The 27,729-nt window shown below is 34.4% G+C and overlaps 1 protein-coding gene across 6 annotated transcripts in view; it reads left to right on the forward strand.

Moving 5' to 3' along the window:
* The window catches only part of LOC6037602 (hemicentin-1), a 135,269-nt gene that overhangs the window by 21,199 nt on the left and 86,341 nt on the right, over positions 1-27,729 (forward strand). The window contains exon 2 of one of the 6 annotated variants that reach the window (XM_038265695.1): positions 20,058-20,118. The exons of 1 other annotated variant lie outside the window; for it this stretch is intronic. The gene's annotated coding sequence lies outside the window, so the exon portion shown is untranslated. Of the gene's footprint in view, positions 1-20,057; positions 20,236-20,405; positions 20,594-27,729 lie in introns of those variants that run through there. 4 more of the 6 variants (XM_038265694.1, XM_038265696.1, XM_038265699.1 and 1 more) reach the window with 4 other exon arrangements.

The following is a 27,729-nucleotide window of genomic DNA, read 5'->3' on the forward strand; positions in this document are numbered from 1 at the left end:
GCAAATCGTTTGAAAATAAACACAACAATCTCACTCTCTCTCTCTCTTTCTGCTCCGTTAAAACGATCTTTTAAGAAGCAACTAGATGACCCCTCGGAGATCTCTGCAGAAGTAGCTCCAATAACCACCAGTTAGCATCAGGGCAGAGCTCATTAGTTCTGGATCTATAATTATTTTAAACGACGCTCGACGACGGAACGACGACCTGGGCTATTTCTGTGGAAGCCTTATACTTTCGTCACGGGGGAAAAAAAGCCTCCCACACGCCGTTGCATAACACTAAATTAGGCTCGAAAAAGGCTCGCGCAAAATTCCACCCCCAGGACGTTCGGCGCAAACGGTTAGTAGCCCGGGGGTGAAATTTACTTTAATTCCTACGTTTTTCACGTTGCTGGTCGTTTTCTCGTCGCCCGACATGTTGATTTTTTTTCAGTGCTCCCCCTCGGTTCGCCTCACTTCACCTTATTATCTTGTGGAGCCCCGAACAGCGCCATCTCACGCCATCTTAAGGGTGCCGCCCCAACCGGCCACGTCACCAGCGTTGCTGAGTTTTACTTTTAGCGTTTCAAAAGGAAAAGGGGAGCTATTCTCTGTCGAATTGAATGCATAATTAATTTCAACCAGCGAAAAACTGATTTTGGAAGGTTGACAAATTTTAAGAATGAATCAGAGTTCGGAAACTCACTCACAAGTTACTCAACCATGAGGAAATAGTAGTTTATGCAACAAGTTGCAAAAAGAGGATTTTTTCAGCACGAGTCGTACATTTATCCAACGAGGTTCACATACAACATTTGCAACGAGTTCCATACAACATTTTTTGCAATTCCGAAAAACACCCATTGAGTGAAATTTTAAGTCAAATTTCCATGTATTTCGTTTATAAATCGTTTAAATCAAAAAAAAAATGTTGAAAAGTGTTACATTTCGAAACAAGTGCTGAAAAGTTCAACTTTTCAGCACCCATTTTTCAGCATTTATTTTGAAAAGTGTTGCTATTCGATTCTGTTATGATTGGTACAGAAAAGTAGGCTATTTCGTCGTTCAAGAATGACAGAAAAAGTAAGTAGTTTCACGACGGAATTGCAAAAAACTAAGTTACCTGCGAGTAAATTACTCATCACTCTCGGTGAGTGTGAGGGCCTTCCTCATTTACTCACAAAGAGGGCTTTGACTCAAAGCCTTTGAGCGCTCATGAGGGCTATTTTAGAAAACAAATTTCGAGATGTCAAACTCTAGATCGGTAATTTTCTTGTTCACTCAACGCGAAAAAGTAGTCCTGATGGTAGAGGCGCAGTGCTATCAATTAGAAGTTTTTTTTTTTTATCACAGTGGTTCAAATCCTGATTTTAATCGGCCTACTCACACCCTCATTTTACTCAAATATGAGTAAATTTACTCAGCCCTCACACTCACGGTGAGTATCGAGAGTGTTCACTGTGAGGAAGCCTACTCAATTTGTGAGTGTGAGTGGTTTTCCTAACTCTGGAATGAATAGTTTTAAGTAAAATTTCCAATTTGCTTTAAATATTTACACCTATAATCAAACAAACTCTGCAAAGCAATGACAATTGTTGAGCTTTTCGAGGTTATTATCAGAGGTTAATAAACTTGACGCTTGATATTTTTAAAAAAAATTATAAACATCATATGAGCAATCCTCTACGAAATCGATCTTTTTTCTTCAATTTTAATTTTTGTATTTTTTAATCCGACTGAAACTTTTTTGGTGCCTTCGGTATGCCCAAAGAAGCCATTTTGCATCATAAGTTTGTCCATATTATTATCCATACAAATTTGGCAGCTGGCCATACAAAAATGATGTATGAAAATTCAAAAATCTGTATCTTTTGAAGGAATTTTTTGATCGATTTTGGTGTTTTCGGCAATGTTGTAGGTATGGATATGGACTACACTGAACAAAAATGATACACGGTTGGTGATTTTTTATTTAACTTTTTGTCACTAAAACTTGATTTGCAAAAAAAAACACTATTTTTTTATTTTTTGATAGATTTTAGAGGACATCAAATGCCAACTTTTCAGAAATTTCCAGGTTGTGCAAAAAATCTTTGAGCGAGTTATGAATTTTTGAATCAATACTGATTTTTTCAAAAAATCGAAAAATTGGTCGCAAAAATTTTTCAACTTCATTTTTCCATGTAAAATCAAATTTGCAATCAAAAAGTACTTTTGTGAAATTTTGATAAAGTGCCCCGTTCTCAAGTTAAATACATATTTAGGTGACTTTTTTGCAAATAGTCGCAGTTTTTCATTTTTTTAATTAGTGCACATGTTTGCACACTTTTGAAAAAAAAATGTTTGAAAAGCTGAGAAAATTCTCTATATTTTGCCTTTTGAACTTTGTTGATACGACCCTTCGTTGCTGAGATATTGCCATGCAAAGATTTAAAAACAGGAAAATTGATATTTTCTAAGTCCAACCCAAACAACACACCATTTTCTAATGTCGATATCTCAGCAACTAATGGTCCGATTTTCAATGTTAAAATATGAAACATTCGTAAAATTTTCCGATCTTTTCAAAAAAAAATATTTTTAAAATTTTTAACCCAAGACTAACATTTTAAAAGGGCGTAATATTGAATGTTTGCTCCAAATTCGTTCGAAAATTAGGGGGCAAACAATATTTTTTCAAGCTTCAAAATTTTAATAAAAAAAAGGAGTTAAATCATCTGAAAACAATCAAAAATGCATTTTCTGCTTTGATAATCATATTCAGCATGTTTAGGCAGGATTAAAAATATTTTGAATTTGTATGAAATTCCAATGCCTAGCATTTTTTCCATGCAAATGTTGAAACAAAGTGTTGTAGCCTTGGTTGTAGCTCAAATTTGTATATCATATGTATTATTTTTAACCCTCCTCTATCCACGCCTTCGGTCAGAGTCCAAAGGTCGTCAGTTCGAATCCCAGGGTGGATGGAAGCATAGGTGTAAAAAGAGGTTTGCAATTGCCTCAACAATCAAGCCTTCGGAAACCTAGTTTCGAGTGATTTTTTGTGGCCCGCGGACCCATTTTCAATAATCGTGTAAAATGGCCCGTTGATCATATGTAAAGTGATTTAATACTTCTTAAAATAAAGGTTTATTTCAAACTGTTTTATATTCTTTTTTTTATTCTTTGTTAATATAAAACTGATGATTTTTCCATATTTTGATTTCCATTTTACGACATGAATATATTGTTCAAAAAGCTTTCCAATTTAAACAATTTCAAATAAAAAAGTAAATATCAAAATTTTTAATCAAATATTTTTGAAAATGTTTATGAAACTTTCAAATTTGACTTAGTTAGAAAACTGTTATAAAAGCAAACATTTAAACATAACATACTAATTTAAAAGTTATGCTATAATGACCCTTTTCATGAAATGTGTTCAAACTTAATTTGCACTTAGAAATCTTCCAACTCGGGATTCGAACTCATGACAGTTGGATAACGGATCTGATTGACTACCATCTCATTCAGACAGACAAAATTTACAAATTTAAAAAAAATTAAGTGCAATCAGCTGAAATCAATTTGAAATGTTTCTCTCTGGGTTTAGCATGTTCGGGTTAGTTCAAAAATAATTTGAATTTTAGTGATTTTTCAATGCACAGTTCCACAGATTTCATGTCGCCATTTTCAAATTTGAAAAATAAATACTTTAAAATTTCAATGAGAACTCATGTACATTCAATTAAAATCCTTTTTTCAAATACCTTAAAAAATTAAATCAACAAATCTGATGGAAAACTTTCATTTTTTATTTTTTTGTATTTTTAAATATCGAAAATGTTCAAAAAATAACAGAAATTTCTAAAAACTTCAAGCAATAGAAATATTTTATTAGTCTTTTAAATGAAAATAACGTTTTTTTTTTAAATTTGGCCCGCAAGCTCATTTGAGTTTGAAATTTGGCCCGGCATCCGAAAACTTTGAGCACCCCTGCGCTGTACTGTTTGGCTCGGTACGGTCAGTCAGTATCATATCCTAAAACTTTGCCGGAGACACCAATTCGATCCGAAAATTCCCTCTTAAGATTCAGATTTTTGAAAATTCATTTTGTCATTCCATTTTTTATGACCAGCCCGCAAAATTGTATGAGGCCTTCCATGGACATAGGTTAATCGAAACAGCTTTTGAAAAAATAAATTTTAAGGAAAAAAATATTTTTTAAAGTCAAACTTCTCCTGAGAACTTCACGCGAGGGAAAGGACGGAAACTAATTTCCTTTGGCAAAGTTCGCCCAACTTGCCCCCAACCATACACCGTCCAAGATCCAAGCCGGGCTGCTCTTCAGGCAGGGTACTTTTGGCGGCCAACAACCGGTCACGGTACTGTGAAGCCCAATCGGTGCCTGGAAGGAGACGGAAAAAAGCTTAGCGCGTGAAACGCGCAAAAAAATGGATGCATAAAAATAAACTCTCCCTCTTCTTTTTGCGTGCCTTTTAAGGGGCGAGGGACAAGGAAAATTGAGCCCGTTTGAAGCAAAAATGTGGCGAAACTTTTCCGAGGGAAGTATTGCATACTTGGTTGGCAATCGTTACGGCCCAAATGAGGCAGTTTTCTAATCGTGTCTGATTAATCTGGCGTTAGAAACAAATGGTTTATAAAGTTATAAAAAGCATCTTCATAATAAACTTTTCCAATTTGTTGAATTGTTCCATATAACAATAAATTGTTTATGATTAATTCAATTTAAAAAAAAATCTCGCTAAACCTTCAAGTTCAAGCTGCTGCACACGCCACAAATCCCTGCAAGAAATTTTTCTTCCCAACAAGACTTTTCTTCTCACGTGGAGGCAATTCATTAAAATCTAATCTGTCATCACTTCAGCTGCAGCTGTTTTGCGCTAGAGGCTGTTTGGTTTTTGTTTTCCGCCCAGCCATATCAGCTGAGAGAAACGCCCACCCACCCCCAAACCAAAACCCCCACAAAAGAGGGGGTGGGGGCGGCTTTTGCTGTTTCCACTTCGTGATGCGTGGTAATCTATTTTAAAAGCATATTTGTCTAGAAGGTGGGTGGACACAAATTCTGAAAAATGTGTTTGAAAATTTTCACTATTTTTGTAACATTTTTTTTAAATTAAAAATTTAACTTTTTTTCCATGCAAAGAAGCAAGTTGAGGAAAAATCAAAACAAAAATCGATAAAGTAGTCACTGGCATATGGTATGTGATTCTGAGGAATTTGTGTATTTGTGTAACAACATGTTACAAAAATAAAAGGATGATTGTAGAATCGAGGCTTCCAAAAACTAGTAAACTTTCGATCGCGTTTACTATTCAAACAACGCAACGAACCATTAAAAGTGCCTGCATGCCAGCTTTTAAGCTCTACAAATTTTATTCAAACTCATAGATAACGCACACAAATTCTGGTGGATATAAGCCTGTTTTTTTAGGATCCCTGGCAAAAAAGTAAATGTTGGTTCTTCAGTGCCTGAGCCACCACAGCCAGCGCGTACTGACAGCATAAATTCACGCAAAAATTTGGAATGTTTTCACAGTTTGTTCTGCTCGGGTGCTGGAGCAGTATTTCTGCTGTTGTTTATGGTTCACCATTTTTCCACCCGGCGTCGGTGACTAACGGGGAGGCACACGTTGAAAGTGGGTGCTTTTGGATAGATGGGAAAACGTTGTGATTGCATTTTAAGGAAAAAAAACAACAATTCATATTAAATGCAATTAACTCCGATAGACCCCTTGTTTAAAAAAAACTTCAAATATAATTTCATGAAAAGATTAATTTCTTGTTTTTAATTTTTTAAATATTTGAATCTTGAAGAAAACTTTTAAAACACAAAGTTTGAGAGGGATAAAAATGTAGCGTGATGGGACAACATCGTTTTGATATTTTGATCATTTTGATTTTTATACAGAAAAGTGAAGAACTCTGCTCTCCTGGTGAGTTTTTGAAAACACATTTTGCTACAGTTGTTTCGGAAATGAAAAAAAGAACATTTTGCTTCCTGAATCAAGCAATTTCGTCAAAAAGGATTAAAAAGATTTATAAGTTCAATCAACTAGTTAGTGTTGCAAATGAGTGATAGAAAAGCTATCAAATTTCTGCACCAAAAACATCCAGGAGTATCCAGATTTTTAAGCGAAAATGGCGTTCGAATGGTGAACGCCCGAAATGTCAAAATCACGCAGTGGTACCAACATTTAGAAAAAAGTGTACCATGATTTTGACAGTTCGGACGTTTACCAATCGAACGCCATCTTCGCTTTAAAACCTGGATAGCGGCCGTCACTATAGCATGTGAGATCTCTTCTTGTGTCTCGCGATTCCCAGCGATGTCATTCTCTCTCTCTATCACTCCTCCCCTTTTCCTCGACTATGCGCTATCACCGCTGAGTCTCTCAACCTCTCCGAAAACTGTAATTAAAGAACGCGAGAAGGCGATTAGGAGCCGACCACGCATGACGTCCATGGAAGCGGGAATGAGAGAGAAAAAGAAAATGTCAATCGCGAGTGTGTAAACACGAAAACGTGTTCGGCTGTGTTCGGCGCTGAGAGTTTCAATAAGAAGCGAAGAGCAGGCATGAATATTCAGGCGGGATAGGGCAAATATACTCATTTTAAGCCTAATAAGCGATCGTGTTTGAATGATGCTGGATAATCTGGAGTGTTCCTTGAAATTTACTAAACCAAGTACACCAACGAGCAGAGCAACTTTTTGTGAAAATTTCTGTTTATTTTCACTTATACTAATAGTTATTCTATTCCTTTTACAAGCATTTAAAAAAATAATTCCAAAATGTATTCTGATCAAACGAGAATGCATTGGGTCACCGCCCATTTTCCTATTTTCAGATTAGTTCTTTTTTCTTCCAGCGCTCTTTTGGGTCAGCTTTGTGTTGCCAATTTTGACGATATTTTAAGCGAACACTCATGAAAAGTAGAATTTATAGCGAAAGTTTCCTGGCATCACTGGCTCACTCCAACAGGCGCTGCTGGTGGTGTTGGTGACCCTTTGTTCTTCATTTGCCTTCGCTTCTCGCTCGGTTTTCTTCTGCCTTCGATTGGAATGGGTCGTCAAAATTCAAACGTCAAAAGACTTGGTGCGGTCGTTTTTTTTATGGCGCTGGCTAATTATTTACATGCTTCGGGATTATTTTCAAGTGAGTGACTAAATAATGTGACCGATTCTTAGCGAAGCTACACTGCCGCTCCAATCTAGTCCGTCCCATATGTATTTTTGTCAAAAATGAGATAAACTTCACGAAAGTCTTGTTGTTACATATTATTTTAGCCTTTCGAATAAACAAGGCATGTTTGTTCTAAAAATGCCAAAATAAATATGACTTTCGTGCTGTCCCATATGCAAAATAAAAGCAAATCAGTTCCTCATATAGAAATGCCTCGCAAATCGTTTGAGTGGATGCAGAATTGTTTAAATTTTACAGAGTTTGTCTTTATGAATACGTAAAGCTTGAAAATATCATTAACTGTTCATTTCTGAAGAAATATTTGAATATTCAAAACGAAATAATTCAAACCTTTTTGCTTTCTTTCTTTTTCAAGGGAAAACCACGAATAGAAAAAATAAAATGCATACCGTTATGGCTTATATCTACACCATACAATCAGTTCTATTTTGTCTTGAATTAATAGGCTTGATCCTGGTTCTGGAAAAGATTCCACCTCCGAAAAGCGGATTTTTTGTAATTAATTTCGAGGGGTTAAGCAGTTGAGGTTTGCATTCCTATGTCATTTGCCTCTGTATTATTTTAAAAATTTCTGGTGTCGTTGCTGGTCATATTTTTGTATCTTGAAATTCTATAAAAATCTGAAATAAACAAATTTGTATTATTTGGTGACCATTAATTACTTGGAAACTACCAAAACAAACCTGGAAATGACAGTTGAATAAGGTTGAACCTCTGGTGTAAATGTTGAAGCCTACCTTGATACCATGACTGACCTGACTTTATTTATGGACAAATAAAGTCAAGTCGGTCTCTTGTTGAAAATTCCACAAATTTAGCTTCAAATTGTTAGTTTTTTAAATCAAATTTATGATAGTGGTGTTTTTTAGACTGATATCGAAATAACTGTATAAAAAATTAGATCGAAAATTTTGGTTTAGAATGAGAAAAATGGTGAAACTTTTTTTGGGCTTCTCACAGCGTTATCTCAGCACTCACTTTTTACATATGGGACGGACTAGATTAGAGCGGCAGTACACCAAAGTGTCACATTTTCCAATTTCCAATGTGGTTTTTAATATGAAAAAAATCATTTTAATTATGATTCAATAATTGCAATGTGCTTTAAATGCGTTTTCTTACCTTAAAAGCCATAAATATTGACCAAATATGGTCTGCAAGCCATTGAACGGGAGAGAAGTTTTTTTTTAATAAATCTGCTCCTTTCGTTGTCCCGTCACGAAAAGAAATGGCTGGCAAATACTCAAATTTGAACCAATTCATTCAGTTCAAGGAGCAAAAGATTCGTTTTTTAATTTGTGATAATGTGTAGAAGAGCAAAAGTTTTTAAAAATCAATCTGGCAAAACTGAAGCGATTTTTGTAGTGTGCCTTTTAAATGTCCAGTTTTACGATGTTGTCCCGTCACGCTACATTTTTATTTCAGGGGAAGCACAGGTACTATATGGTTCATTCTGCATGATATTTCTTTGTAGGAAAATCAATTATCTTTCCAAATATGTAATAACATTGGGGGGTTTCTTCTTTTATTTTGCCACTACAGCCAAAACGCTGAAACAAATTTGGGATTTTTTTGAAAAGGAGTCGAAGATGCGGTCATGTGCAAAAGAACATGTTGCCGGTAGTTGGAAGCAATTTTTCACCTTAAGCGCTTTAAAATTGTTAGCGCAAGTGAAAAGATATTGATGGCGACTTTCGTTAAGCAATTAACGTGAGAAATGGTCTCGCAAAATAGAAATTATGACCAAAAGTGCATTAAATTTGATCTTTTTGGCCAGTAAATGGCATAAATTTGCGTGCTTACTCGAGGCAGTGCTATTGCTGGTATGTTTATAGCCTAAATAGCATTTTTGGAGCTTTAATCGAGCATCAAACTCTCTATATGTCCATAGGTGTTTGATTAGAAAGGCCATAGTAGTTGCTGAGATCTGATATTTTTATATTTTAACAAACCTGCCACTAGTCGGACTTTAATTGATTTGGGTCGCTTAGCTCGAATGTTAGCCCTAGTATACTCCAAGTAATCAGGGAATGTGCAATCCAAGATGGCGGACAATAAGCAAAATTTTATTTTTTATTCAGAATTGTAACATACAACCAACAGGTCAAATTGAACTAATTTGAGGTCGATGAACTCAAATATGAGCCAAAAAATACTCCGAATTACTCGGGGAATGTGCAATCTAAGATGATGGCCTGAGTTCTAGCACTCAAGTACTTTAAAGCCATCTTGTGACCATGAACGGCCATGATTGATGACGACCAACTTTTTCAAAACTTTTTTTCGTAAAATTGCGATAACTCGTGATGTTTATAAGCAAACCCCTTATGTCTATATATTAAAATTTTTGTAATTGTCTGTTCTACAACTTTGTACAATATTGTTACACTCTAAAAAATAACCCTGCAAAGTTTGAAAAAACACGAAATTTTAAAATGAAAATTTTTGTTCTAAATGAAAAAATGACCCTTCTGGGTCAATGTAGATTCGAAAAATACATTAAATTTCCCATAAAATAACATGTTCCAGAAAATTTTAAAAGTCGAGTAACGGAAAACGGGAGAATCTCATCACCGTTTCAGGCTGCAAATTATTGAAAAACACCTCTTTTTTCGCATGTTCAAAAATGGAAGGGGTCGTACTGCCCCTCCGTCACGAGATATCAAAAAACGGACCTCGGATTCGTGATCAGGAACCACAGTTACCACTTAGGACAAAGTTCCACGCAAATCGAAAAGGGGTCGGGGCAACTTTTCCCGATTTCGTGTGAGTTGGTAGAGAATTACCCATTTCACAGTAAAAAATTAAAATTTGGAAGCTGTAATTTTGGAAGGTTTGATTATTACCTCTTTTATAATGTGATTTTACCTCAACTTATACTGAAAAGGTGGCATTCCACCAGAAAAATGGTAAAATTACACATTTCCAGAGGTAAAATTATATCTTTTTATGACATAAATGATGTACCCCTACTCGGATGTAATATTACCATGATTTTTTCTGTGTAGCTGATTGACCAGGAAAATCCTTTTATAGTGATTTTCTTGAGAAAAAATAAGTACACAAAAAAATTGCGAATTTTTTACCACCTTTTTTCACAAAAACTCAATTTCCGAAGATACGTACTTTTTGATTTTCTAGATTTTTTGATATTTTTAGGGGACAAAAACCCGCAACTTTGAGCCAAAACGTGGTCAAAAAATCTGCCACCGAGTTATATATTTTTTAAAAAAATAGTGATTTTTGGAAGAAATCAAAGTTTTATGCAAAAAACAAATTTGAAGTAATTTTTTAATGTAAAATTGAATTTCCAATCGAAAAGTAGTCTACAGATTTTTTGATAAAGGGCTCTGTTTTCAAGATATAGCCACCGAAAGTTTGATTTAAGCGAAATATTTACAGTTTTTCGATTTTTAAAAATAGTGACCATGAGTGACCATTTCTAAAAATATTATTTTTGAAAGGTTCAGATTTTTTTATGAAGTTGTCTAAGAGACATTGAAGATTGGACCTCTGATTGCTGAGATATAGCGGCTTAAAGAAAAAGAAACATGAAAATTGAAGTTTTCTAAGTCTCACCAAAACAACCCACCATTTTCTTATGTCGATATCTTCGCAACTTATGGTCCGATTTTCAATGTTAAAATATGAAACGTTCGCAAAATTTTCCGATCTCTTCGAAAAAAATATTTTTGCAATTCCGTCATGAAACTACTTACTTTTCCTGTCATTCTTGAACGCCGAAACAGCCAACTTTTCTGTACCAAAAATCGAATCGAATCGAATAGTAACCCTTTTCAAAACAAATGCTGAAAAGTTCTACTTTTCAGCACTGAAATGGATGCTGAAAAGTTGAATTTTAGATAAATGTACGACTCGTGCTGAAAAAATCCTCTTTTTGCAACTTGTTACATAAACCACTATTTGAAAAATAAATAAATCAAGACTAGCATTTTGAATGGGCAAAATATTCAATGTTTTGTGGGTTTTTGTCCTCTAAAACTTATCAAAAAATCTCGAAAATCAAAAAAATACGTATTTTGGAAAATTGAGTTTTTGTGAAAAAAAAGTGGATAAAAAATCCGCAATTTTTTTCCGTGTAACTATTTTTTCTCAACAAAAACACTATAATAGGATTTTCATGATCAATCAGCTACACAGAAAAAAAATCATTGTAATATTACATCTGGGTAGGGGTACATCTTTTATGTCAGAAAAATTTTGTAGAGTTGCTCAGGGAGGACTTTTCAATTGAAAAGAGGTACACGGAAAAAAATTGCCGAATTTTAAATAGATTTTTTAAACAAAAACTCAATTTCTTTTTATTGGAAAAATGAGTTCTTGACAAAAAAAGTTAATTAAAAATTGGGGATAACAATAAAAGTCCCTTGGGAGAAGATCCCTCGTATTTTGAGCGACAAATTAAGTTCGTGTTTTAAGAATTGTTTTCAGTGTTTGATTTGTTCCGGAACTAACCAGTAAGAGTGATCCACTTTACTACTAAGTGAATCAATTTCTATTTTCGTGTTTCTACTATCGACAATCTCTCACTCACCAGCCGAGCGTGCATTTATTTCATTTTTTTTTTTGCTTCTCCCTGGTATGCTCAAAGCTCATAACGGCTTTACTGCACGCGAGGTAAATATTTTCCCGATGATTTCGAATTTTCCCCTGGTGTTTTCCTACCCCCTTCAAAGCTCGGCCACGTTTGTCCTTCGGGAGGGGGAAAAGTGAGCAACTCAGCTAAAATAAAACCATAAAAAATCCCACTGTAGAAAAAACTAAACTATTGGCACTACGCCCCCCGGGGCATGGCCTTCCTCTAACGTGGGATTTCTGCTCCAGCGCCTCTGACGAGACAGGAGAAACCGGGACCGACGTTTTACTTCACCATCCGATAGAAGCTCAGTGGATAAGGCGGGAATCGAACCCGCGTCTCATAGCATCATCGGGATCGGCAGCCGAAGCCGCTACCCCTGCGCCACGAGACCCACACCAGAAACACTGTAGAACGGGCACCCAATATTGCATTGCATAAAAACAGGCGTGATATTTGGGCCAACAATTGCTTTCGGCAGGAACAGGTGTTAAGCCTATTAATTTGATTCTTTTTTTCGCCTTGCTTTGTTTCGTTGCGTTTTCCAGCCCGAAACATACAATCATTGTCCCGCTCGTAAAACACCCACCTTTCCTCCCAAATGGGGTGGGGGAGGGGGGTCTGAGAGGCAGGTACAACGACGAAGGTGCTGATGATGGTAATAATGATTGTGGTGTTGATGATGTTGGAAAGCGAAAATTGCCCAGCCAACAAGCAGTCAGTGGGTTGTCTTTACAAATTCAAATTGGACTGAGTAATTTTGCACATAACAATGTAATTACTGCAAACTGTTACTGCCAGCGTCAATAAAGCAGCATATATTTAATTACGTGCAATTCTTTGTACAGTTCACACTGTCGGTTATTGAGCATTTCAGTTTGAATGGTTGACGATGAATGAATTAATCAATGGGATACTGTTTTTTTTTTTAAATAACAATGGATATGTTAAAGCTTTAAGTTGCTTAAAATGCAGACGAACAAATCCTATAAAAGTTAACAATTTCAATTCTCGTTAAAGGGAAAACCAAGTATTTCACACTGGCACCCACTGCTGACTCAGCAGCATTTTGAAGTTCGAATACAGTTCTTTAAAAGCAGAGCGTCCAATTTCCCGGGGTTACAAATTTCCCGGGAAATTTTAAATTTATTGAAAATTGTAATGATCTTAATTTTAATTAATATTCTGCGCCAAAATTGTATAGGACATCAACATTAATGGTTTAAATAAGTGTGAAGAGCAATTAACAGCTCGAATGCATGTAAAAAATCAATCAACTACAAGAAAATGTATTTGGGTATTTTTCGATGAGAAATTTTAAACTAGCCTCTATGACCAGTTTATTGAAATGAGAAAAAAAAACATGCAGAAATTATGTTTTTAATGACCAATGTTTTCAAATATGTGACGCAAGCTTTGGAAATATTTTTGCATTTTTTGAGAACAAACAATAGAACGTAATTTTTGAATGTTTTTTTTTTGTATTATTACGCAACATGATTTAAATTATACGATAAATTAACACCATTCCACAAAAAGTCTTCTAATTTTTCACATTTAACCCTATAACACCTGTAGTTGCACCAGTGCTTCATAATTCTTTAAGGAGTTAATATTGTATTGATGAAATAACATCAATCTGTTAAAAGCTTAACCAATTGTAATAATTTAATACTCATTATGCAAGATCTATTCCCAGTTGCTTCAAAAATTGATATTATTAGAAATAATTCTGATATCATAATTTCTGATTATCTAATTCATTATATATAAACCAAACAACACATTTAATTGAACAAAATCATGTTGACTTGTTGATTTATTATTTTTTTAGAGCAATTTCAAAAAATAGTTTCAAAAATTTAAGAAAATGTGTACTTTCGCTTGAATTTCGGGAAACGGGAATATTTTTTTTTCGGGAAATTCCGGGAATTCCTGGGATTTTTTTTCGGGACGAGAAATTGGACGCTCTACTTAAAGGTTTACCAGCTAAACCCTGGATAATCAAAGTTTTTGAATGGCGGGCCAAATTTGAAGCTCACAAAAATTTTGATTTAAAAAAAATGCGATATTCAATCTATAAGACGGAAAATACATAGATCTTGATCAGCTTATTTTTTTTAGTTATTCCAAATATTTTTTGCATTTTTGTCAATTTAATATTCAAATCAAAATATATGTATTTCAAAAGTTTTTTATCAGTTGGTTCAATTTTATTGAAATCAACAATAGTAGTAGTTATGCTCTCGACTGTTACTCTACAATTTTGGATTTGGTTTTCGGCTTTCAGTCATTTAGCAGTGAAAACAATGTATTGTTTCAATTTCCGACGTTTCGGCAAATTTATTGCCTTTTTCAAGGATTCTAAAAAATGTTTGTTTGTTTTTAACTATTAGTGCTTGTTTTAGGTGGGAAAATACTGTTGGTTACTTACAAAAAACCCAAAAATAACAAGAAAACAAACCGTTTTTGTAAGTAACCAACAGTATTTTCCCACCTAAAACAAGCACTAATAGTTAAAAACAAACAAACATTTTTTAGAATCCTTGAAAAAGGCAATAAATTTGCCGAAACGTCGGAAATTGAAACAATACATTGTTTTCACTGCTAAATGACTGAAAGCCGAAAACCAAATCCGAAATCAACAATAATTAAAAAATGCAAATAAAATTTATCCATGAACTGTTCATTGCAATTTGCATGCAAACATTGAAATCAGGTTTTGCTGCACAAATTTTTTAAGAAGGTTATATTGAACGAACTGGTCAACGTCGAGGGGTGGTATGTACATAATTTTGTGACTAAAGATGATAGCAATTTCTCAAATATAATTAAAATGAAGAGAAGATATTTGATTGAATGTACTCGTATTTTCTCTAAAATTTTAATTATTATTTTTAAAAATTAAAGAGGGTGACATAATTTTGGAAAAATTGTGTTTTTTTTAATTAAGGTGCCAAAAAGGTCAAATCGTTGCAAAAGAGGATTTTACATAAACACAATCATTTTTACAGTCTTATTTATTCTGAGGCGAATAGGTATACATGAAGGTGAGTCTAAGAGCTTTCTGTGAAAAGTTTATTTTTTGAGGTAGAACATAACCTTGCCTCAGCGAAGAACCCAAAAGTATAAACTATACGCTACAAACATTTGTGAAAATTTAAGAAAAGATATAGAAAATAGGCAAATTTCAAATTTTAAAAAAGGTTCTAAATCACTTATTTGTTGCAAAGTTGAACATTCTGGATCTAGTTTGAGATTTCAGACATTTTCTCAATAATTTTTGAAGGCGTCTTGTTTTGTAGAATTTTTGTTAGCATGATTAATTCTGCGCCCTATCAACAAAGACTCAACACGACTAGCTGAATCTAACAATAAGTTTACATTTAAATGTGTTTCGAACATAGTTATTAAATTTAATTACAATAATGCACATTCAACATCCATCGTAACCTTTTTTCAATCAACGTACCATCGCTCTAAACTTTTCAACCGAACACAACCCTAAAATTAAACTTTCCCTTCAGCATCGTAGTACCAACCCGAGATCGTGAAAATAACATCAAGAACAATTTTTGATATTTGGAAGCTGATCTGTGCCGAAATTTGTGGAATCAATAATGAAAAATTTACTGAAAATAACAAGCAAATAAGTAGCATTGCTATAATAGCAATAAGCAATACATGTTGAAATATTATTCTCGCCAACTCGGGATGTTCTCACCTCACCTGGGGCTAGAATGTTTTAGCTTAATTTTGTACAACATAGTTTCCAACTTCATTATTCGCTTGACTTATTCAATCTCCGAACAAATCACCCACCCCTGCCGGCAAAAAAACGAGAAACTCAAAACTTGATGCCTTTAAGCTGTGGCACAGTTTTGCTGTTCTCTCGTCCGTCACGAGCAGATTCAGAAACATTCTGCCTGTCAAGATGACGCAAACTACAAAATCCATCGAAAAATTGCTCAAAAATGTCCACAACCCTTCAACTAGGTCAGCCCACCAAAACGTTCATTTTTTTTTCTTTCTCTGAGTGCAAAAAACAAAAAATCGATTGCCATTCATTTCTAGCACACTTTTGCGCGCCAAAGTGTAGTTTCATTCGCAAACACACGGACTTTTCATTTTCGGTCATGCCAAGTGCTCTCGCAGAAATTTGTGCCCCAAAAGCCACGTACGATTTGCCGCATCATCATCATCATCCATTTTTGTTGTCGTCGGCGACGTTGCCATCGAAGTTGATCCGAAAAGCTGGGGGAAGCATTTTCAACTCGTCATCATTCCGCTGCTAAATTGAAAATGTCACCAGCAGATCAAAATCCTTTTTTTTCGGAGGAGACCGGGGGAAGCTGCCACGAGTACCAAAACGAGAGAGGAAGGGGGTGGTATTTATGCTGGATGAACAACAAACTTTATCGTGGACTTTTAGTTTTGTGGGTTAGTTTGCTATGGGTAGTTGTACTATGGTTTCACTTAACTGGCCTGTGCTATTTTTTGAATAATTGCATCGAAAAAAGACTTGATAAAACTCACGAAAAACTAGTTTTTAAAAATAAAGCTCAAACACAAAAAAAATAATCTCACTGATAAAAAAATGTGCTTTAATATGAAATGATGGTGAATACTTCATACCTTTGCCCAGATTAAATATACAAATTTAAGCGAAAAAGTGGAGAGGATTCAAAATGATACGGTTTCCTGAAACATGTTTCCAGTGATTCGGGGAATTCTAGGCTGCTAGAATCCAGCATGGCTTTTAACGCATCCGTACTGGGAAAATGCATTTTTTTTTTCAAATACGAAATGAACATCTGTTTTCTACGAAACCATTTAATAATTAAGAGCGAATCCACGAGTAGAGCATAACCGTTCTTACATTGAATGTGGGGCAAAACGTGACACAATGTTTGAAGGCAACAAAACATCGCCACGCCACTTTTAAGAGATTTTTTGATTTTTAAGTTTAAAAGTCAAATTTTAAGGTGAGCCCACGATTTTTTTTTGTTCATTTTTTTGTGAAAATAGCCTAAGATTTAAAAAAAAAATTTACGAAAAATGCAGAATGGAGCAACTCTCCATAAAATCCAAAAATATTTACTGAAAACGTTTTTTTCAAAAATGCCCTACGGGAATTGATTTTCCAGACACACGCTTAAGTCCAAACCATGATACAGCGGTTTTAAAAATATTAGTGTTGAAAAAGTAGTTTTTTTATAGTTTTGGCAATTTCTATATGACAGACTTGATTGTTCAGTCTCGAAAACATTTTTACCGAAAAGCTCGTCCAATTTCCCATAAAACTGCCTTTGACCACATTTCAATATTTCAATAAGCTAAAAAAATTGCTCATAACTGAAAACAGAATATTTTTTTATTGTATTTCAGTGGATGGTAGTAACCTGGATAGTCCATTAGCTTAAATCATCAAAAAAACGAGTTATTTTGAAAAGTGGCCAAACACAATCTTATGAGAATTGGACGAGCTTTTCGGTAAAAATACTTTCGAGACTGAAAAATCAAGTCTGCCTAGAAATTGTCAAAAACCATTAAAAACCTACTTTTTCAACATAAATATTTTTAAAACCACTGTAACATCACAAACATTGGACTTGAGACAATGGTCAAAATAGAGACTTTTATGAAGAATTGATTGGAGAATCGATTTCCGTATTCATTTTATAAAAATTTAACGTTTAGAGCACTTTTGAAAAAAAAAGTTTCAGTAAATGATTTTTGTATTTTTTTAGGAAAGTTGCTCCATCCTGCATTTTTCGTAAGTGTTTTTGTAACATCTTAGGCTATTTTCACAAAAAAATGAACGAAAAAAAATTGTGGGCTCACCATCAAATTTGACTTTTAAACTTTAATATCAAAAAATCTCATAAAAGCGGCGTGTTTTTTTTTTCTTTCAGTGTATTATTTTTTCGGAAAGCCGTTCGAATTTCCTACAAATTTGTCTTTGATCACTTTCTGATACGATGCAACGGCTTCGCGATACAGCGATATTTAAATTACAAAATGCGAAAATATTAAAAACACTCACGCCCTTCTCAACTGTCATTGTCGAGTGAAACTGGCTCCATTTACACAAAAATGGCTTACTTAAGCGTAGGATGTAGCGTAGACATGTTGTCTACAAATTTTCATTGAAATCGGAGAGGGTCCGGTACAACCGATTCCCTATATGACATAGAATTGCTCATCATTAGTTTGTCCATATAATTTTTCATACAAATTTGGCAGCTGTCGATACAAAAATTCAAAAATCTGTATCTTTTGAAAGAATTTTTTGATCGATTCGGTCTTCGGCAAAGATGTAGCTATGGATAAGGACTACACTGAAAAAAATATACACGGAAAAATATTTTTTTGGTGTTTTGTAATTTCACTTTTTGTCACTACAACTTGACTTGAAAAAAAAAACACTATTTTTTCTGATATGTTTAAATCACTACTGATGTTTTAAAAAAATCCAAATATCGTTTTTTAACCTCATTTAACGATGAAAAATTGAATTTGCAATCAAAAAGTACTACAGTGAAATTTTGATAAATTTTACAGGTTTACAAGTTATAGCCATTTTTTAGTAACTTTTTTCAAAATAATCGCAGTTATTGATTGTTTGAAATAAGTACCCACATTAAAAAAAATGATAAGCTGAGAAAATTCACTATATAACCGTTACTTGCTGAGATATTACCAGGCAAATATTTTAAAACAGGAAAATTAATGTTTACTATGTCTCACCCAAACAACCCACTATTTACTAATGTCGATATGTCAGCAACAAATGGTCCGAATTTCAATGTTAAATTATGAAACATGCGTGACAACAAAATTTTCAATTTCTAAAACCAATACTAATACTTCAAAAGGGCGTTATATTGAATGTTTGGTCCTTTTGAATTGTGAGTCTTGATTTAAATGAAATCCAAAAGTTATTTTTGAAAAGTAGTTCAATTAATTTAAAATAATTACATATAGAGCTCATATGTTGAATTTAAACAATCAACTTTTTTATTCAATATTTTATGAATTATCGAAAGCCTACGCGGGCCAGATGAAATGGCTTCAAGACCCGTACGTTGGGCAGCCCTGCACGGTGTTCGGAATGACAAAATGGAATAAATTTTTAACTCCTTCATTTGACGTCCTAGCCCAATTGTGTCTTCGAAAAAGTTGTTGTACTTGATAAGGGCTGTTTTTTGAAGTTATTGACTTACAGATTGAAGACCTTCCCGGGTGTCAACCCAAATCTTACTTTTTTGGATGACGTTTTAGGGCTTTGGTGCCTTCGGCAAAATTGTACTGGAAAAAAATCATGAAATCATACGCTATTTTTGCAAACATTGTCGAAAATGCGCATTTTTAGAGATGACTGAAAAATTGCATTTTAGGCACAAAATAACCTACAAATAGTGATAACGCATCGTTAAAGGCTCATCACGTTTTGCTGTCTTCGGCATAAATTATTGATTTTATGTTATAAACAAATCTTCAGAGCATAGTACAGCGTCGAAAATCATAAAACATTGAGAAACATCTTAAATAACAAGTAAATTTATTGAACCAGTGATCCAGATTTTTTTTATCAACAACAAATCCATTATCCAAGTATAAACAATTTTTAGTCAAATTTATCTAAAGGAAAAAACATGCTAAAATTATACAAGAATCAATTTATTGATTCATTTTATAAAAAAAGCTGTAAGCGACATCAACATATTGATGAATATTTTTTGTATTGTTGATCTATTCTATCCGCCATCCTCAAAGCTTATGGACCCAGCATAGCGTTCCTCTGCAAACATTCATCAAACAATCAGACACATTACCCCATTCTCGGCTCGAAAAGAAGACGATAGTCTGTTAACACGTAAAACGTGACTTTCGTCCAAAATAAGCTCTTAAAACCTTGCGACTCATTGTCGAAAAACACGTTAAGCTCTGCAGCAGACGTCATTCACCACGTAGACATCGAGTCGAGACTGACCCGCAGCCAATTGGTTGAAGAGTTTATGTCTCCTCCCTCCCTCGTTCATAACTGCCAACGATTCACTTTATTACAACCAATTTTCGCGTGCTGCTGTCGCGTAATCCTCACAAGAAAACGATGTTTTCTTCTCCCATCGCACTGATTTAATCGCATCGTTGTCCCATTGGTGATTGCCTCACCGGCTTCCCCCAAATGGGACAAACATGCCATCCACACAGAGCGCAAATAAATTGAATCTCCACTCACGCAAAGCTTGTTTTCTGTCTCTTCATTTCAGCCTGGTGAAAAACAACCACCCAACCAATATCCCCTGGCCAGTGAGTAATCGGTGTCACCAGGTGATAGACAGACCACGGAACGACGCCATGTCCCGACGAAGCACCGCAGTGAATTCCGTGGACGGACGACGCGGGACAAGTTTCGAAGACAATCATTGGAAAATTCGCAACCTAACCGTGAGACAGCTCAATAACCCCCACTCACTCGATCGGGAGGACCTCCGCCGGGTTGGGGTGGCAATTTTTCAGATAACCTCCCACCTCCTCCGACCCCACTTTTGTTTCTTCACGGGAAGCTGTTTTATTGCGTCGAGAAACAACCCTTCGCTCTAGTGCTGTTTTTCTAGGTGCCATAGTGTCGAAGAATCAGCCGAAAGGAACCATCGCACACAGTATACCTTCTCGAATGGAAGCAGCAAAAAAAAGGAAACGGGTTCAGAAAACAAACGTGACTGAATTTCGAGGGAATGGATAAAAATGATCCGACATTTATGTGACGTAAAATTGAAAACCCGATCGATTGGCCTGGCTGGAGGTGTGTGACTATGAAAAATTCGAGATAAACTCTTGCGAGTTACTGCTCACCACAAGATGCGCTAGCAAGGAAATGGATATGATTTAAATTATTTGAAATTCTGAATTATTTAATTTGAAATAGACAAAAAAAAATGGCTATGTATTTCGTATTTATTTATTCCAAAACTTAGCAAAATGCCGTTTTTGCCGTTTTTATTACGAAACAAAGTCATGAAAAGTTATTTACTTTTTGGTTTCTCTTTGTGTCGCTCTGGTGCTCACCCCTAGAATGATAGATTAGGATGTCAGCAACAATGTTTTCATACAAGAAAAAAAATCCCAAAAATAGTTTACAACCCGCGCGCGGAGCTCGAATGAAAAAAGTGACTTTTTCGAGTATTTTTCAGAAAAGGCGCGTATCAAACGTACTAAATCGGGGTTGACCAAAATATGGCCCGCGTGCCAAATGTGGCCCGCGGACCCATTTTGAATAATCATGTTGAATGGCCCTTTGGACCATCTGTAAAGGGATTTAGTTATTCCCAATATTAAGGTTAAGTGAACATGATTAGTTTTAGTTATTATGAAATCAATTAATAATCCATAATTTGATCCTGAATATACGAAACAAATATTTTGTTGAAAAATCTAACTTACTGACACAATTTCACAAGTGTAAATATGATTGAAAAGTAAATTTCGTCAAAACATCATCAATTTTTTTTTTTTTTAATTTATATTTATTCAAATTTCTTTTCCATGTACATTCATTCAGTTAAAATATTATTGAGTGTCCAATCACAAACGATGACTTTTCACCTCAATTTTAAATACTAGCAACTTTCATTTATTCATGAAATATTGTAGCTTTCGCTATTCAGTGATTTCAAATGTAGGAGGTCCTACATGTACAAAAGGGAAAAGGGAAAAACATCATCAATCATTTTTGGAAATGAGTGATGAAACGTTAAATTTTTCTAAAATGAAAAAGTGTACAGACAGCAAACATATAAGTACCTATTCATATTAAATGATGAGTCATGACGCAACATTTTAATAGGCTGGGCCCCAAACTTTTTTTGAGCTCATGACATGTGGGTTACGAATTGGGTACTTACATCTAATTCAGGCTGACCAAAATTTATTGAAATATTATTGAAATTGGAGGAATAATTACACGAAAATCTCTTTGCAACGATTCATAATTTAATTATCAATTGAATTTAAAGTAAAATCACTCAATTTTTTCCTAGTATGAAACACCTCTTTTAAAATATTTTTACAGAAATAAATATGTGAAAATACATGTTCAAGATTATTTTTTATTTTAATTAAATTTGTTCGACAAAACATGTCTTCAATCATAAGAATACACCATATACTTTTTTTAAGTCACCTTTTTTTAAACGATTCTCGATTTACGCAACTTTTTTTAAGTCATGACTTAAATAAAGAATGTCCATGACTTAAATCGAAAATATGACTTAAATAAAGAATCTTTGCGAATTCGTAATTTTTCGGAGAATTTTCAAAATGTATCAACTGTATGTTATTAAGTAATGATATTGAAACATGTAAGCATAGTTTTGGAACATCTGGGATGTTCTAGTCCATCCGAAACATCCGGAAATTTTGAGCAAGAGGTTTACCAAAGAAACTAGTCGAAACTATTGATATTGACTACGTATCCTACCCAGACTACTTTAGTGAGTGTGGTAGGCTACAGTGCATTGTTGTAAGAACTTATTGGGATGATCTGGGTCATCCAAGGACTCCCTACCCAAGTAACATTTTAGGTTTTAAGTAGGCCATAAAAGCCTATTTAGGCCGTATGAGGGTTTCCAGAACCATGATAAAACCTGTAAGTTTAAAAATGTTACTAGGGTAGAGTTAAGATCTGTGAATCTACCGCCGTAACTAGCAAGAGGTCGACGGTTTTTGAACCCGGAACATACCCGCATAGCTTCAGTGATTCGGTGGACTACTTTGCTGGAGTGTTGGGATATGTTTGGATGTCCTGGGTCATCCAAAGACTTCCTAGGGTTAAGATCTGTGAATCTACCGCCGTAACAAGCAAGAGGTCGACGGTTTTTGAACCTGGAACATACCCGCATAGCTTCAGTGAGTATATGGTAGACTACTTTGCTGGGGTGTTGATATATGTTTGGATATCCTGGGTCATCCATGGACTTCCTAGAGTTAAGATCTGTGGCTCTACCGTCGTAACAAGCAAGATTTTTGAACCCGGAACATACCTGTATAGCTTCAGTGAGTATGGTGGACTACTTTGCTGGGATGTTGTGATGTGTTTGGATGTCCTGGGTCATCCAAGGACTCCTTAGAGCAGGGGTGCCCAACCTTTTGGCCCTGCGGGCCAGATTTGATTTTTTTGAAGCAATTGCGGGCCGATAGAAGTGATAAAAGTTGAAAAAGTAAACACTTTTTTTCATTTTTTTATGGTTGGGTTCTTTTAAAATAAGTTAAGATAAGAACTACTGTTGCAAATATAATTCAGAAATCTTGATTTTGAGAATGAAGAACCAAGAAAACATTCAAAAATGTGTTTATTTGACTTATTTTAATTTTTGTTTGTTTACAATTGTATAGTTATTGTTTTTGAAGATCGCAATTAATTACCTTGATATTATTTTTTATAAAAAAAAATCAAATTTCAATGGTCGTTGCATTTTTTTTAAAGTTTAATATCCTCAACACTACAATGTAAAAAAACCAATGAGACATAATAAAATTTATTCAAACGAAATTTTGATTCGAATATCCTTTACAAATAATACAAACTTTTTGCGTTGATGAGCACCTTTGTTCAAATATTTCAAAAAATACTAAATTTTAAAGTAAAAAATCATTTTAAAATTTTATTTGAAATATTTGGAACACTTAATTAAAAAATTGTAAAAATATATATTAAATCAATTTCAATTTGTTATTCTTCAAAATTCAATGTTTATGAAAAAAATATATTTTTGCTTCCTAATTTCTTGACTCTCTTTGAGACATATTTTAATATTTTTAAAATATTTGCAGCGATATATTCTCAGTATGAATAATATACCTTTTTAAGCTTTATTACAAAAAACTTTATCACTGAAAAGTTGTTTTGGAAAATATATTAGTTTTAGCTAACTTATTTAGTTCAAAAAATTGAAAATAGAGAAAAACTTCAAATTAAAGTAAACACAGTTAAAATTGAAAGAAAATTAAATTTAGCGTCTTTTTAAATGTTTTTAGACAACAATCTAAGTTTTTTCATAAATTTCACAATTTTACGAAATGAATATTTTTTTTCTTGCACCATATTTCAGTTTAGAAATCCAATATAGAAAATCAAACAACAACAAGAAGAATGTTGTTATAATAAGTTAAAATTTGATCTCAAGATTATTTTTTTTAAATTTGGACATTCAATTTATTTATTTAATATTTCATGAACAGTCATAGAACTATTTTGAAAAGCCGTCGCGGGCCGGATGAAATGGCTTCACGGGCCGGATCCGGCCCGCGGGCCGGACGTTGGGCAGGCCTGCCTTAGAGTTAAGATCTGTGAATCTACCGCCGTAACAAGCAAGTAGTCGACGGTTTTTGTTTTTTGAACTATTGTTTTTTCTCAAAGTAACTTTCCTCTACACAATAATACTGCAATAACATATTTTTGCAATTATTTCATGCAGATTTTCGAGTACCGTGAAAATGCCCTGAAATCCCAATGTTTTAAATGGCATGTCGCAAAATTTCAATTTTTGAGCAAAATTTCGGGGCAAATCCGACCAAAGTCTGTTCAGCCAGTTCCGGGAAATTTAAGTTTAAAGATTTGATGAATTTTATTTGAAGTCTCAGGGATGTTCCGATTAAAACAAAAACAAAAGAAAAAAAATATTTGAAAAAAAATCCACATAAATTATTCCCTTAAAAACACACCAAGAATAGTCGCAACCATGCATCTCAATCAGTTTTTTTCGCATCCACCACGAATTATCGTGTGTCGGCTCATTCCTGGAAAAAAATCATTCTGTGTGAGACACACAACCATCGGCAAACAACAGAAGCCAGCAAAGAAGATCCTTTTAGCAATGACAATTTCTGCCATCTGACTTTCGAGCGCCGAGCCTCAACGAAAACAACAACATCAACGGCATCAGCACTCACATTTCCCGTATCGCATTCATGTTGTGGAAAAATATCACATCGCAAAGCATTCGCAGAAATACTGCTTATAGGGGAGGAACGAGAAAAAAACAAGCCCATTCTTCTGGGGCTGATTTATTTTGCTACGTCGGAGCCATTTTCAGTGTCATTTTGCTGCTTCTATGTATTTTTTTTTTTTGCGAGAATTTTGCACATCGTTGTCAAAGCCATTTCCACAGTCGATGTTGTTGCCGAGAGCCTGGAACGGATCGCGTTTCGGAAATTTCGAAAATAACGTCATGATTCGAATTCCCGGACGCTTCGAAACCCGGACACTTCAACTCGTTTTATCAATTATTTGGATATAAGTTCGCATTATGAATGTCAAAACTGTGTTAATTTATTAATTCTATCATCAACTATCATTTTAAGTTTGTTTGAAAGCTGTTGTTAATGCAAAAACAATTAAATAAAATATAATTATAAGTTTACCAAAAATGCGAAACATTTCAACGGAAATATTTCATAGGCGTCCGAAGCACCGGGAAGGCAAAGTAGAAATTTATGGTTTGGATTTCCTTAAATTCAAGAAAATTTTTATATAAAATATCGATTGTTTTGATGTTAACAGCTTATTTGAGACCTAAAGAATGCCATTCACTAACATTTCAGTCCAAATTTGTGCGATTCATAAGCAAAATCGAGTGTCCGGAATTCGAAGCAAAAGTGTCCGGATTTCGAATCAGCTTTTAACAGTGTCCGGGATTCGAAGCACAATAAAACATTTTAATTTTCAAATTCTGATGAAAAATTGTTAGAAAAGACATATTTTGCATGCATTCTCATAAAACTGACTGTTTATACTAAATCCTGATGATATTTCTACATTTCCAACTTATTACATGATTTTTTGCCAGCTATAACAAAAATAACATGGTACTAAGTGTCCGGATTTCGAATCATGACGTTATACCAAGAGATGTCAAACTTTTAGAGAGATGGTGCGGGGTTATGGAAATCAAACATTTTGAAATAAAATTACTTACGAAGATTTTAGTGTCACGGAAATTTCACATTATAAAATAACGCTTACTTAACTGCTTACACTGCTTATTTAAGCTATTAACGTGGAGGTCCAGAGTGGCAGAGCGTAGTCCAAATTTTTTTTTTCTTGTGGGCTGGTAGAAGCGTTCAAAATTGAATTTTGGAAAATGTTAAACCATAGGGATCAAGAAGACATTCTGAATTTTCAGATGGATTAACTACTTTTAAATTTCATCAAAATGTGAATTCACAATGAGTCGATTTGTGAAAACTTCGTAGACCGTCTGCCCCCGTTTTGGTTTGTTCCCACCGCGATAACTCTGACTGGGGTCACTTTTTGCAAATAGGAAAACATGACAGGAAAGAGCAAGTTCTTACGATTCTTATGATACCATAACATTGATATTTTTCTCGAAAAATATTGGAGCACTAAACGCATGAAAAAAATATTTTTGAAAAACTCGCAGCCGCCAACAGACCACGCGACAGAACGTGCAGCAGTGGACGTACGAAAAAAAGGAGAAACCGACATAACGGTGATAACTGCTAGCCGCGTGGCAAAAATGGTTTTGCCTGGTTGCTTTGTCATTGTTTCTCGTTCGCTGCTGCACCATCGCATCGTTCTTCTACACACGGGGCACAGAGGGGAATAATCGAAATTTTACGCAATAAATGAATATCTTCTCGGGAATATTTTTGGGAATTTTGGTGTCTTTGGCAAAGTTGCTCGTATTAGTAGTGCGCATCTTTTGGCACCAATTTTTAGTTCCGAACTTCACCGCATAGGTGGCGCTGAAAACTAACTTTTTACAAGAGGGTCGTAGAGCTTTGGTCTCTTCGACAAAGTTGTGTAATTTATCTTTTGAACAACTTTTAGAACATTTAAAAATCCCAAAAATAATGGCAAAAAGTTACAGCACTTTAGACAAAATATCTCTGATAAAATCGTTTGTTGTTCTAAAACATCTTTAAACTTATTTATTTATCATTCCAATAATGATAGTTGGTGAAAAATAATTATTGAAGAAAATTCTGCTAAATCTAAAAATTTTGGATGTCTTATTTTACAAATTATAGAAAAACATTGAAAATATGGTAATTTTGGAAACAACTCGGAACTACTCGGAGCCGATTTGCCGAGCATTTTTTCAAAAAAAAATATTTGGTCTTTTTGCCTATAAGTTATTAGCAATCCTCTCCGAAAGTCAGAAATGAATTTCACCTATGTATTATATATTTAGCTAATAAAAATTTCGAGCCTTCTCTATGACCAAAGTTCTTTTTTTTTTTGCATGTTTGGATTGCCCCTACAAGTTTTCATTCAATTTTGGTCGTTGTCTTGAATTTCATGTAAAAAATTGAAAATCAAAAATCTTGAAAAGAAATTTTCAGATTGATTGGATGCCTTCAGCAAAGTTTTAGAAAATTGTTAGAACAATCCAGCATTCAGAGTCAGGTAGAAAATAATTATTGGACCTGGGGGGGAATTTGTTCTCTTGGCATTTTTTATGATTTAGCTCTTCCATACAATTTGCAATTCTAACTACATTAAAAATATTTTGCAAAGTTTGTGATAGTAACTTGTTTGCTCTCTTCTGAATAAACTATTCATCACTTGAAATAATAGTGATGTGCCAACATCAAGTACGCGACGGAAATACATGTCAATTCAACAAAAAAAAAAATCAAGAGATTTTCAATTTTTAAGTTTTCACATGAGATTCGTATAAGGACAGCGGCCAAAATTGCATGAAGACTAGGTACTTTTATCTACAAGGACTTCGCCACCCTGGGCTCCTAAGTGTATGAAAATATGGCACGGAGTGACGGTGCCGGATACCCATATGTACACAAAGAATTTTAGAGCGCCCACCGCTTTTTTTTAGAAAAATGCTCGGCAAAACGGCTCCTAGCAGTTCCGAGTTGTTTCCAAAATTACCATATTTTCAATGTTTTTTACTATAATTT

The sequence above is a fragment of the Culex quinquefasciatus genome, chromosome 3 (assembly GCF_015732765.1).
Source record: "Culex quinquefasciatus strain JHB chromosome 3, VPISU_Cqui_1.0_pri_paternal, whole genome shotgun sequence".
Lineage (NCBI taxonomy): Eukaryota > Metazoa > Arthropoda > Insecta > Diptera > Culicidae > Culex > Culex quinquefasciatus.